The 14,584-nt window shown below is 39.2% G+C and overlaps 1 long non-coding RNA gene across 2 annotated transcripts in view; it reads left to right on the top strand.

Annotated features, from left to right (window-relative positions):
- The first annotated feature begins 2,316 nt into the window (after nt 1–2,316).
- The window catches only part of LOC150046053 (uncharacterized), a 51,172-nt gene continuing 38,904 nt past the window's right edge, over nt 2,317–14,584 (top strand). Inside the window, exon 1 of one of the 2 annotated variants that reach the window (XR_016532675.1) lies at nt 2,317–2,403. This is a non-coding gene — a long non-coding RNA (uncharacterized LOC150046053). Of the gene's footprint in view, nt 2,404–12,816; nt 12,910–14,584 lie in introns of those variants that run through there. The other variant, XR_016532674.1, reaches the window with a different exon arrangement.

A 14,584-nucleotide genomic window follows, 5' to 3' on the forward strand; every position in this document is an offset into this window, starting at 1 on the left:
AATTACCATCTTCAGACTTAGACTTCATTTACATTCTGAGTGCAATGGAATTAAATTTGATTTTGACTTACATAATTAGCATACTCAAGAAATGAACAGCTGGACACGAATGGCTCACACCTACAATCCTAGCTATTCAAGAGGCTGACATCTGAGGACCATGCCTCAGAGTCAGCTTAGGCAGAAAAATCCACAATTCTTATCTCCAATTAACTAACCAAAGCCAAAACTGGAGGTGTGGCTCAATGTGATTGAGCATCAGTCTTAAGTGAAAAAGCTCAGGAAGAGAACGAAGTCTTTAAGCCGCAGAACTGACACCAAAAACAAAGCAAAAAACAGAAAAAGGAAAGAAAGTAAGAAAATAGAGATAATAGATATTAATTTCCTACTAAGTGTGAGAGACTGGCTATTTGTCGCGTGATAGACTTACCTGATTTACACACATTTTTTTCCTTTTATGCTGGTCCTGGGGCTTGAACTCATGGCCTGGATGATATTCCTGAACTTTTGTTTGTGCTCAAAGCTAGTGCTCTACCACTTGAGTCACAGATCGACTTCTGGAGACTTCTGGAGTCTCACACACTTTCCTGCCTCAGCTTTTTTGGGGGCAGGGAGAACAGGGAGTTTTGGGGTGTGAACTTGACCCGGGTGCTGTCCTTGAGCTCTTCAACTCAAGGCTACTGCCCTACCCTTGAGCCAAGCCACACTTCCCATTTTCTAGAGGTTAATTGGAGATGAGAATCTCAGGTCTTTTGTGCCCGGGATGGCTTTGAACCTTGATCCTCAGATCTCAGCCTCCTGAGTAGCTAGGATTAGATGAGCCTTTGTTCCCTCCACTACCCACTCCTACCTGCTATTTTTTTTTTTAAGGGACAAACAATAGGTTTTGTAGGTTTAGTGTGTTTTGTATCTCTGATTGCTAATGAGGTACTTGTGCTGTCTTACTGGATTTTCTTATAATCTTAATTCCTTGCTCTTCCTGGGTATAGTGGGAATCTATCAGCCCACACTTCCTCTGCTGATTCAACCTCACTTTCTTCTGATTGAACTCCCGGATCTGTGCTTGTCATTATGTATATGCTAGAGGCATTACAGTCTTAGCTATCAAGATGACCCACTTGCCTTTAAGCAGTGTTATCTTCAGTAAATGGGTCAAGGATGACACATGACCCAGACCAAGCCACTGAAATCTAAGGTGGTACTTGCTGAGGCTTCTTTGGGTATTGAGAAGAGAACATCAGATGGTATGCTGTTTTCATTTCATGCTGCAACTAATTGGAATATAAAGAAGCCAGCTTGATACAGTATGGAGAAAATGAGAGGGCATCTGAATTGGAGCCCCAAGGCAATCTGGAACCTCTAGATCAAACTACACCTGAAGGATGATTGATTTCTGAGCTTTCACTGGGAACTAATAAATTATTTTTATTTTTGGTTTAAACCAGTTTGACATTTTCCCCAACTAATTTATTACTTGAAAAGCTGCTGCTTTCATATACCTGTTAACATTTCAGTGATATCACTTCCACATTTTTATGGATACCTACATAGAAAAACAGATAATCTCAATATATATAATTAATTTACATATTATAAAATTAATATTACATATTATATATATGGGGGGTCAGTTATGAGGCTTGAACTCAGGGCCTGGGCACTGTCCCTGTTCAAGGCTCTATAGCTGTACTTCTGGTAGTTAATTGGAGCTAAGAGTCTCACGGACTTTCTTATTCAATCTGGCTTCAAACCATGATCTTCAGACCTCGTTCTCTTTATTTGCTAGCATTACAGCTATCAGTGCCCGGCTCTCATATTTTCTGTTTAAAGGATCCCTTGATTTATAGTCTTGTATTCTTTTGTTGAATTTTCTGCTGGGTTAGCGGTGGTCCAGCCTACTTGCCATGTATGCCATCTGCATTTCTCCATGCCTTTGTTAGGGTCCAGTCCCCCAATATTAGGGTCCAGTCCCCCAATATTAGGGTCCGTGACACAAAAGCAGAAGTTAAACAGTTTTATTCCTCACCTAGCATCGAGATGACGGGTCAGGGCCCTCTCTAAGATGTGAGTGAGAGAGTGGACCCCACCTAATCTTACAGGCTACTTTTATAGGCCGCCAGTCATGTGGTTGGGCTGGGCCATACACAAGTGGCCAATAGTTGAGTGATGGCTGGGGCAACCACTGACACCTTTGCTGTTTGAATGGACCTATCATCTCGGTGGGCTTCTGGAGCACTTCTCTGATGACAAAGGAAAGGGAGGGAGTTTCCTGGCAGGCCAAGGGGATTGGGTGGGGGAGGAATTCTGGTAGCTCCACCTAGTTTAACTGCTCTTGTCCCTGCCTTGGGTCAAGTACTCCTTTGTCATGAAGATGGGAGATGCTTATAGGGGATGGGTTTTTGGGTAAGTCCCTTTCAATTTGTACTTACATACATACACACAAATGCCCTGTAAGCAGTCTGTCCATAGAACATGTTACTTTACAAAAGTGAGATTGTTTGTGATCATCTGTGAATTCCTTTATGCATGCTTTTCTTAAAAGGCACAAATCCTTCTAAATCAATTACATATAATATTCATTTCAGTAATTATACAATATTAATCTTGGTTTGGAGGTATAACTGTTCAGTACTCTTGCAAAAGACATTATCTTGTTTCTATTTTGTTTGCTGCTAATGATGTATCTTTGTACATGTATTTTTGTTCATGAATCAATGAAAGTGTGTCTTTAATTTTGCTGGCATCTTTCCAAAAGTCCATGGCAATGTGGTTTAGTTTGATTTTTTTTCTTTTTTTTTTTTCTTTTTTTTGGTCAGTCTTGGGGCTTGAACTCTGAGCTTGGATGTTGTCCCTGAGCTTTTCAGGTCAAGGCTACATCCCTACCTTGAGCCACAGTGCCACTTCTGGTTTACTGGTGGTTATTTGGAGATAGAGGCTTTCATGTCCAGGCTGGCTTTGAACTGTGATATTCTCAGCTTCCTAAATAGCTAGAATTACAGATGTAAGCCTCTGGTGCCCACATTATTTTTTTTTAAAGCACCAGAATCTTAAACATAATTTCATTTTTTCTCATTTTTCTTTTTGGTGGGAATGCAAAAAGTGTTTTTGTTTTGTTTTTTTAAAAATGTGGCATGGATATGAGGCCCTTTGGGTAATGCATCACTGATAATCTTCACTCAGTCAATGTTTGTGGTTTGAATTTGAAATCTTTCAAATTAAAATTATTTAAAACAAAAAATATTACAAAAAGGAATAGATATACTAGGTCTCTTTGGCACAGGTCGAAACTTTATTAATAAAGACCCAGAAACACAAGAAATTAAAGAAAATTTGGACAAATGGGACTGCATTAAACTGCAGAGCTGTATGGCAAAGGACATAGCTAGCAAGTTAAATAGAAAGCACACAGAGTGGGAGAAGATCTTCACTAGCCATACGACAAACAAGGGCCTCATAGCTAAAATATACCTACAGCTAAAAAAAGAAAAATGGAATCTCTCCAAAACAAATCTTCAAATAAACAGCCATCCCATTCAAAGGTGGGCTAAAGACTTAAAGAGATACTTCTCTGAAGAAGAAATAAAAATGGCCTATATATGCTCCACATGTCTGTCCATAAAAGAAATGCAAATCAAAACAACTCTAAGATTCCACCTCACTCCAGTGAGAATGGCCATGATCAAGATGCTGGCAGGGATGTGGCCAGGAGGGCATACTGCTACATTGTTGGGAATGTAAACTCATTCAACCATTATGGAAAGCAGTATGTCGATTCCTCAAAAGACTAAACATAGCTCTCCTCTATGACCCAGCAATTCCACTCCTTGGCATTTACCCAAATGTCCAGAAACAAGGACATACTAAAGCCACTAGAACAATGATGTTCATTGCAGCACTATTTACCATAGCAAAGATATGGAACCAACCTAGATGCCCCTCAGTAGACAACTGAATCAAGAAAATGTGGTACTTATACACAATGGAATTCTATGCTGCCATCAGAAAGAATGACATCTCTCATTCATTTAAAATAGGAAAGGGAAGGGGGAAACAAGATGATTGGGAAGGGGTGAGGGAAGGGAAATGGGGACAAAAACACGAGAAGGGGTATCAATGCGTGGGAAGTAATGCACCTACTTCTGGTGAATATAACTGTAACCCCTCTATACATTATCCTGACAACAACAACAAAAAAAACCAAAATGTCATCATTATCATTGTTTTTTTTATATCGGGATTCAAATTGAAATAACTTGCATTAATTATGAGAAAACTGATAATGACTTAATGTGTTTTTACGTATCTACATGGCTTATCTTTTTGTACTCAGATTCTTTACTATCTTTCACATAGATCCTGCATTTTCTTCATTGACGTTGTTTTTTGTTGGTGAGAATATTGTATGAAGGCGAGTGTGTGTATGTGTGTACTCACTTGAACTTTCACTTCAAAACCTAATCTATTGACTTTGCTTGGTTTATCTGGGCATCGTGGTATTGTTAATTTGGTACTTTGGTTTCAAGCAGTGGTTCTTTAGTTTTATATGTGTTAAGTTGCAAAAACATAACATGAGCCTTGTTTTTATGTATGTGTACCAGTTCTGGGCCTTGAACTCAGGGTCTGGACAATGTCCTTGAGCTTTTGTGCTTAAGGCTAGTATCCAACACTTGAGCTTTTCTGGCTTTTTGGTGACTGCATTCTCTTTTCTCTTCCCTACCCACTCTCCATTATTATGTGGACAGACTTGCACATCTTTCATTCTATGGCCTCTGAGTTCTCTTTTCAATTAAGAAGGCAACCTCACCCCAAAATGACACAAATAGTCCAGCAAATTTTCTCCCACTCCTTGGTTTTATGTTTTGCATGTTTTTGGTCTATATTTCTTGGTTTGTAATCTCATGTGGAATTGATGCATGTTTATAGTCTTCTTGTTGTTGTTGTTTTTTGTGGGTCATGGGGCTTGCATTCTGGCAATGTCCCTGAACTCTTCAGCTCAAAGCTACACCCTACCCCTGGGCCATAGCCCCACTTCCCATTTTTTTTAGTGATTATTTGGTGATAAGAGTCTAACAGACTTTAGTGCCCAGCTGGCTTTGAACTGTGATCCTCAAGTCTCAGCCTTCTGAGTCCTAGGATTACAGGCATGAGCCACTGCACCCAGCTGTTTATAGTGTTTTATGATATTTATTTTCTTTGAGGATGATCTCAGCAATCCTACCTCCATTTATAAAACAAGCATTTCTCTTGAGTAATAGCAATGTTATACTGGGTCCATACTTCCTTTCTTCTAGACACTATTCTAGGTCCCCAGAATAGAGTGATTAATAAAACATAGCTGCCATAAGAAGTAGGGTGGAAAACTTAGAATAAATAACATGACTGAAATAACAATGAGTACAAAGAAAATAACTACAGTCTACAAAATACTTATAGCCTCAAGCAAATCACCTGAGCAGGTGATATTTGGTCTGAGACCTTAATAACAAGAAGAAATCCTGATGTGTAGAAAAGGCTGGGAGAGGAGGAGCATCCTCGAGTGACAGCCATGGAAGGGTTTGCATTGAGCCAGCCTCATGAGGAAAGTGGATTCAGTAAGCCTTGCTAGTCTTATTGAATGAGGAAGATTCCTCAGTGTTTGGCATTTGAGGCTGGATAATGGCTCTCCATTATAAGATAGGAATTACAGAGGGAGAAATATTTGAAAAGGACAATACATTTGAACTTAACTAAATTTGTGTTGAGTATGGGCTATCCCAGTGAAATTTTGAATTTTTGCATAATGATTTGGTCAGAGGAGAGGAGAGAGCGGCATATATTTGAGAATACTCAGCATCTAAATGAACCTCAAATCAAAGACACAAGGGTGATGCATAGATCACCAAATAAGAGAGCATGTCTATAAAAAGAGAGGAATCCCACTTCCTTCTACCGCTCAGACACTAGGAGGAAGAGCTGTCAAAAACCCCAGTGTGTATCTGAGAATCAGAAGGAGGAAACAATCAATAGCAATGAGCCAATGAAGCTATTTAGCCCAATATCACTGAATGAAGATGGTTCACCAGCCATTTCTGAAGTGTTGATGTGTATGAAATCATGGAGGCTTTCCAGAGCCCTTTACCACAGTACTAGAATAGTATTGGCACCTTATTCATTTTCCAAATGAAGCAACCTTGGCATTGGAAGTGAAGAAACTTACGTACAGATGATGGATGGTCAGCAATCTTGCTTCCAGTCTGTGTGTTACCCTGTGGTTTAAACATGCTTTTACACATTGCTCTCTGCTGTTGAGAGTTGGAACATACAAGAATGGAGAATTTATATTTGGATTGGTAAATACAGATGTCATTGGTGACCCTGACAGATTGTAGAGACATGAGACAACAAGGTGGGGGTGGGTTAAAACAAGGATTGGGAGAGGAGAAAGAGACAGAGAATGGAGGTTTAGATTGAAGGGTTCACAGTCCAGGAAGAGGTAGGAGAGAGGTTATAGAATGTTTATATGTGGGTGAGAATTACTTGCTGGAGTGAGAAGAGAATGCATTTATAAGAAGGCCGATATATAGGACTAAAGTCCTTGACTGGGTGAGAAAGAATAGAACCACTGCTTGGGTGAAGGGTCTGGGCACTGTTCCTGAGCTTTAGGGGGTGTTTGGTGGTTAATTGGAATGAAAGTCTCACAGATTTTCCTGCCCACTTGATTATATAACAAATCCTCAAGAGCAAGTGGAGGAAAGAAGTTGTACTCTGGTTCATGGTTTCAGAGGTTTCAGCGCATGTTTGATTGGTTCACGCCTGAGAGGAGGCTAATGATGGCCGTGCTAAGCAGGGATAGCCAAGTAGCTCACCTTATGGTGAACAGGAAGCAGGGAGTGAGAAACGGACCAGAGACAAGCCACCCTCCCCAGTGACCCACCCAAGTGACTTATTTCTCCACGTAGGGCCTATCTTTCCACTTGTGCTGTATAACCCCACCACCAGATGGGGACCAATGGTTCAACCAATGAGCCTAGGGAAAACAATTCATGTTCAAACTACAGGATTCCTCTTGTGGGCCCCAGAAGATCAAGGACATCTCCACCCAAAATGTATTTGATGTGTTGCCAAGAGCCCTGAAGTCTCTGATGAGAATCAAAACAAACGGGGAGCCCTTGTAAAATCATGGAAAGCACATGACAAACTTTCAATACAGTGACACTGAGGACACATTCCATTCCAAAAGTATAGAAAGAAAGAGTGTAACCAAAGCCACATCGAAACCTATCATTCACTCCCAGACTCTGGGACACGTTGCAGTGTGCCGTGGTCCTCAGGGAACTTCAGCAGTCAGCCACTACTATTTACGCTTTGCAGACTACATGGCCTCTTTTCCTGGGATAGCCCTGCTTGCTATCTTCCTAGAGCTTCCACTGTATCTTTGACTTTCCCCTTTCAACGTTTCTCAGGTGCTGTCATATTCTCAGCCTCTTAGGTCTTTCTTTGAAGTCTGGGTAGAAGCCTCCATATTTAGTGCATACCTACAAAACCAACATCACCTAGAGGCTGCCAGGATCTGCCTCAGCTCAAACTGTGACTGATTCCCTTCCCTGTTTGGCTGTGGTTTCTGGGTATCTGGATGGCTGAATTTGGGAAGACAATTCCCTATCCACCTTTATAAAAGCAGGGTGTCCCGGTGCTTTTGTTTCGAAGTGTGCCTTTTCAGATGAGTTAAAACCTTGCAGTAGGTAGGATCTGGCTGCTTTCTAAGAGGCCCTCAAATGAATCTTTCTGTTGTCCCAATTCCAAGTACATTGCTTCTTTTAAATGCCCTTAACCTCTTCTGGAGTCAAATTTTCCATAGCCCCAGCTTTACAGTGTGCCTTTTTCAGGCAAACACTCAAGGTTTTCAAACTGGTTGACTACTTTTTACTCGTGATTTTTACGGTAAACTTGGCTAAATTCAGCAATAACTGGGCCACAGTCTGAATGCTGAGTGACCTTCCAATTCCCTCCACCCCCATAACCTTAAATGTACTGCTCACAAAGTATAAGGGCATGGATACAATATAAACAAGTTGCCAAGCCCTGTGCCACTATGTAACCTGAGTGGTACCCAGTCTAAATTCAATAGAATCCTCCTTCTCCTCTGAAATCTCATAAGCACAGCCTTTTCTGTTTGTTCAGGCCAAGTGCCAGTGGCTCACATTGGTAATCCTAGCTACTCAGGAGACAGATCTGACAATTTCAGTTTGAAGCCAACCTGGGAAGCAAAGTCTATGAGACTCTTATCTCCAATTAGCAACCAGAAAACTGAAAGTGGAGCTGTGGTTCAAGTGGTAGAGTGCTAGCCTTGAGCAGAAAAGCTCAAATAGCACCCAGGCCCAGAATTCAAGCCCCAGGATTGGCAAAAAAAAAAAAAAAAGAGAGAGAGAGAAGAAGAAGAAGAAAAATGATTAAGCTTGGCACAGCATTTTAGACTCATGTCCAAGTCTTTCCAAACTCAAGCAAGTTTCAAAGGCATCTTCGCTATGTCATCAGGTAGTCACAATAACAGCCCAGTTTCTGTAATAGATTGTCATGGTAGTCACAGCTTCCTGAGAGAAGTAATTTGAAAGGAATGTAGATGCATTTTAGCTCATGATTTCAGAGGGTGTAGTTCATTTGTTTTTTTTTTTTTCGCTGGTTGCATTACTGGGGCTCTAATATGGAATTTGAAGTGAATGAAGTCAACAACAACAGCAATACCAAAAAGGGAGTCAAAGGATAGGTGTTCCCTAAGAGGTACAATATTTTGGTATGGATATGGCAAGGCAGGTGAACAGGAAAGAGAGGCCATGTCTGTTAACATGTTGGAGGCATGAAAGAACATAGTTGAATGTTAGGCGGCTGAGTTGCCAGACAGTGGGGTTTTCTCCTTTTAATACTCATGAATGAACACAGTTAAAAACAGTGAATCTGCTTCTAGAATCATTTCCATCTCTATCAATGCTGATGTGCCAAGACTATAACCATGTTGATTTACTGTGTATTCACACCACAAGTTCTCCTCTCCTATTCTTAAAACTATTTTGGCCATCATTCTACACTTACAAAGTAAAGCCCTGAGGAATTCTAAGCTACTGCTTTAAATTTATATATTAATTTATAAAAATGACATTTTAATAAGCTTTCCTACCTGGAAACATGGCATATCCTTCCATTACTAACTTCTTATTGTACATTTGTTAATAAAAATTTAAAGTTTACTTCAAATAGTTCCTCCTCATCTTTAATGTTTTCTGATATACTCTACCACTTGAGCCATAGCTTCACTTCTGGATATTTGGTGGTTAATTGTAGATAAATGTCTAATGGACTTTCTTCCTGAGCTGGCTTTGAACCATAATTCTCAGATCTCAGTCTCCTGAGTAATTAGGATTATAAACACGATCCACTGGTACCCAGTCCATTTTTAAAATTTATTCTATTTCTCATGCATTTGCCCTGAAATAAAGAGAAGTGACTGTTTATATATTTCTTATAGTCTCATCAAATTTAATATTAATATTAACCTTTTTTGGTATTTCTCATTTTCTAAACTTATATGTGAAAAAGATAATTTGGGCGATTTCTTATTTTGTGACGATAGTTTTGGCCATGAGTATACTGTTAATTTTTTTTGTCAGTTGTGGGACTTGAACTCTGGGCCTAGGTGTTGTCTTTGAGATTTTCAGCTCAAGGCTACTGCTCTACCCCCTGAGCCACAGCACCACTTCCCTGTTATTTTTTTTTAATTTACCCTCAAAATTATTCTTTACTATTTTAACCCTTTTTTTTTTTTTGCCAGTTCTGTGCTTGAGCTCAGGGCCTGAGCACTGTCCTTGGACTTTCTCAAAGCTAGAGCTCTACCACTTGAACCTCAGCACCAGTTCCAGCTTTTTTTCTATATGTGGTACTGAGGAATCGAACCCGGGTCTTTGTGCATGCTAGGCAAGCACTCTACCACTAGGCCAAACTCCCAGCCCCTCTTTACTATTTTACAATGTTGATTTAACTTCATTATTTTAATATTTGACTTCAATCGTCTACGAGCAGTTGTGGGGAAATAAGTGTGATTACTTTGTCATTGTCCTGGGTTCTTGGCTCTCCATGAGGGTTTTTGTTTGTTTGTTTGTTTTTTTGTGTGTGCTGGCCTTGGAGTTTGAACTGAGAGTCTGGGTGACATTCTTAAGCTTTTTTGCTCAAGGATGGCACTCTACTGCTTGAGCCACAGCTCCATTACCAGCCTTTTTATTTTCTTACTAACTGGGTATAAATATCATATAGAATTTCCTGCCCAGGCTGGCTTTGGACAGTGATTCTCAGATATCCGCCTCATGAATAGATAGGATTAAAGGTGTGAACCATTGGTGCTTGTCCTTTGAACATTTTGCTCAAGACTAGGGCTCTAACAAGTGAGCCATAGCTCCATGCCTGGCTTTTTGGTAGTTAACTGCCTGGTCTGGCTTAGAGTGATCCTCAGCTCTCAGCTTCCCAAATAGCTAGGATTACAGTGGGAGCCATTGGTGTTCAGCTGATCATTTCCTTTGATTTATCATAATTCAAAAATCTCTTTGCTGATTTATTTATTATAATCTGTCTTTTCTTTTTTCTTCTTTTGGTCAGTTGTGGGGCTTGAACTCAGGGGCTAAGCACTGTTCCTGAGTCTCTTTGCACTCAAGGCTAGCACTCTACCACTTGAGCCACAATGTCACTTCTGGTTTTGGTGGTTAGTTGAAGATAAGAGTCTCACCAGGAATTTTCTCTCCTGGCTAGCTTTGAAGCACAAGCCTCAGATATTAACTTCCAGAGCAGCTAAGAGTACAGGCACGAGCCACTGCCATCTGGCTGGAACCCATCTTTTTTAAATACTTGAAGCACTTAAACTATGTATTTTTGTTGTGTTTGGTTAATACTTATAAATAAATACATATACGTGTGTGTGTGTGTGTGTGTGTGTGTGTGTGTGTGTGTGTGCTGATTTTCCTTTTTCTTTTTGTATTTTGATGGCATTTGAATTTGAACTTGGGGTCCCACATTTACTAGGCAGAAACTCTAACATTTGACTCATAATGCCAAACCACAATCCTTCTACTTATTATGCTGCCAGAAGCTGGAGTTACAGCTTATCACAACCAACGCTCTTTTCTTTTCCTTTTCTTTTCTTTTCTTTGTTTTCCTCTATTTCTCTCAAGAAGAAAGATGAGGTTCAAGACTCAATGTTTTAAGATAGAGTTTGATTATGTGGTCTAAGCTGGCCTTGAACTCCTGGACTCAAATGATATGTCTCATTTAGAGTTACAGGCACTCCCTACTGTGTTCATCTCCAAATATTTTTACTTGTAATATTCTTTTATCTTTTGGTATCAGCCTGAGTCACAACTCTGAGTAGGAACTATTTGAAGAATGTGTCTTAATTTTGTATTTAAAGGGCTTATTCCCCAGTAAAGTTATTATTTCTGCTTACTGTAAATTTAAAGTTTATAATTCAGTACTAGTTACAGAATCTCTTTGCTTTTGGGTCATCCTTAAGATTTTCTTGGCCAAGAGTTTGATTTGATGGGATTTTTTTTTTGTTAACTTGTTCATGCTTTAGCATTTCTTATTTTGGACTTGAGGTGTGGAGCACTTTTCAGCCAAAGGGCAAAGAGCAGGTCAGCTGGCTGGCTGGTGAGTCTAGCTGGCTCAGACTAAACTGCAGTGTGTGGCATGGTGGATAACTCAGTTTGGGGCATCTAAAATTCTGAGTAGCAGCACAGAGTAGTGCTATGGAGAAGTAAGAAGTACATACTACTCAAATTGAGAAAGATAAAGCCCAGGAGAAAATACAAATGCAGAAAGAAAAACAATAGTATTTGTTGTCTTGTTGGTATTAGGACCTGTGCTTCTCTCTTATTCACATTTTTATCATTAGATCACAATAATGTAAGAGTATTAGGACCATTTGTATTGTACAGAGAAGCCCATGGAAATTCAGAAAGATTAAGATATTTTTCCAAGGTCACAAAGCTAGAAGAGAATAGAATTGAGACACTGATTTTGAAAACCTGCTTCATGGATATAAGAAACTGAATGAAGACTACTTACAGAAATCAAAGTTTTATAATGACACACTTAATAAATAACATGTATTATTCACATTATACACATGAATTGTCAAGTCTGAAAGGTTGCATTGTGAATATTGTAATAAAGGGTGATGATTTTTTATAAGATTCTACCAGAAGTTCTAGTTTTGTATCATTTAGGAAGTGGGGAAATACGATGTACATATTCTTTATTGTTATATATTTAATGATATGGATATTCCCTTTTTGTCTTGCTTCAATTTTTCTTATTTTGATAGTAATGCAACCATGTTTTTTTTTACTTTTTTCATATATTTTTATTGTAATTAATAGAAGGGTTACATTATATTTGCTAGATGAAAGGTACATTACTTCACATACATTGATACCCTTTCTCATGTCTTGGTACCCATTTCCCTCCCCCCCACTCCCACCCCTCATCTTGTTTTTCCCCCTTCCCTATCCAATTTCAAATAATCAAATACACATATATACAATATATCAGATAACAAAGTGAAATACTGTAACAATATGAGATAACCAAGGGACAGCAAAAGAGATGAGAGATAACATAGTACATTAAGGACAACAATCACTCATATGGCTTTTGCAACCATGTTTTTTTTTAAAAAAAGTTTTATCTCATTTTGAATAGTTTTTATCTTTTGTGGGGGGAATTGAACTCAGGGCACGAAGTTTGGTAGGTAAGTGTTCTAACAGTTGAGCGAAAGCTTCAGTCCTTTTGCCTTTTGAATTTGTTTTTCAGATAAGGGTCTCAAGTTTTTGCCAGAGTTGGCAACGGACGGTGATCTTTCTCCCTCTACCTTCCCAGTAGTGTGGATTACAGGTTTGTACTAGCATAGCAATTCAATTTTCATCTTCATATAGGAGTATAGATAATACAGATATATTATAAAGAAAAAAATGATGAGTATTCATTTGAGTCTGCCTGTGTGTGTGTGTGTGTGTGTGTGTGTGTGTGTATTTGTGAGAGTGTAGTTACATACATGGTATTAGTTATAATTATTTGTGGTGATTTCTTAAGCTTCTTTATAAACTGTCTTGTTAGTAAAAATTTAAAAAGACTTTTATCTTAAATTTTTTCATTATGTTTGGAAACAGTAGAGGATATGTAAAATATAAATTCAAGAATTCTATTTTACTTTTTACTAAACAAAAAAAATGCTGCTTAGGATAAAACTGCAGACTATTCTCTTAGGCTAGTTCTCTGTAATGACATGCTTGAGTGAAGGAATAAAGAAGTCCATAACTTGTTGGCCAGGAGTCTGGCCTAGTGGTTGAGTGCTTACCTAGCATGGACAAAGATCCAGATTTGATTCCTCAGTACCGCGTACATAGAAAAGCCAGAAGTGGTGCCGTGGTCCAGGTGGTAGAGTGCTAGTCTTGAAGGAAAAGAAAAGCCCAAGGACAGCAGTGCTCAGGTCCTGAGTTCAAGCCCCAGGACTGGCAAAAAAAAAAAAAAAAAAAAGAAGTCCATAACTTAAAGCAAGTTTATGTTTCATTCCTTTCCTGGGTTTGTGTTATACAATACTATGACAATCCAGAGTAGAATCATTTATTTTACAATTAAATTACTTTTGAACTAATACATTAAAAATAGCAAGAAAGCCTGTACATACTGGAACATAATCATGCAAATGTTTGAGTTATTTTGTTTTCTTTTATTATACCGATATTGTGTCTTGAACAATACTGGGTCTCATGCTTTTACTAGGACTTTTTACTCATCACTGGTGCTCTACCACTTGAGCCACTCTTCTAGTTTTTTTTTGGGTTGATTAGGAATAAGAAATAAAGAGTCTTACACATGTCTGCTTAATCAAGCCTTAAACTGCATAGCTAAAATTTCAGTGTGAGCTACCAGTTCATTATCTAATAGGAAAAATTGTAACTAAGAAGAGAAGGTGTTTTTGTTTGTTTGTTTGTTTGTTTTTGCCAGTCCTGTGGTTTGAATTCAGGGCCTGGACACTTTCCTTGGGCTTTCTAAAGGTTAGAGTTCTCCCACTTGAGCCACAGCACCTCTTCCAGCTTTTTTTTCTGTGTATGTGGTACCGAAGAATTGAACCTAGGTCTTCGTGCATGCTAGGCAAGCACTTTAACCACTAGGCCACACTCCCGGCTGAGGTGGTCTCTTCTAAAGAAATCCATGTTCCATTTTGGGTTTAGTTTTTCCAGTTCATGGAAGGGGACATGGACATACTTGTTTCTAGGTGAGATCTTGCACTTGTCCAGGAGGTGGCAGCAGACCCCTGTGGTGAAGGTCAAGTTCAGCGAGGCCTTCCACACTGCCCAAGCGAGAAGTTTTACAAGGCAGTGTTTTCTTCTGCCAGATTTCTGCAGTGACTTTGTTTCTTTTCTTTTGGCAAAATTTCGCCATGAATCACCTTTTTATTAGATGTGAACCTTTCTATTCTGAAATGGCCTGCTTCTATTGAAGTCAGTAAACAGACTTCATCAGCTGTCCTGCAGCTGAATTACAGTTCTGTATCTAGAGACATCGA

The sequence above is a fragment of the Megascapheus bottae genome, chromosome 26, assembly GCF_031878675.1.
Source record: "Megascapheus bottae isolate mThoBot1 chromosome 26, mThoBot2.hap1, whole genome shotgun sequence".
Taxonomy (NCBI): domain Eukaryota; kingdom Metazoa; phylum Chordata; class Mammalia; order Rodentia; family Geomyidae; genus Megascapheus; species Megascapheus bottae.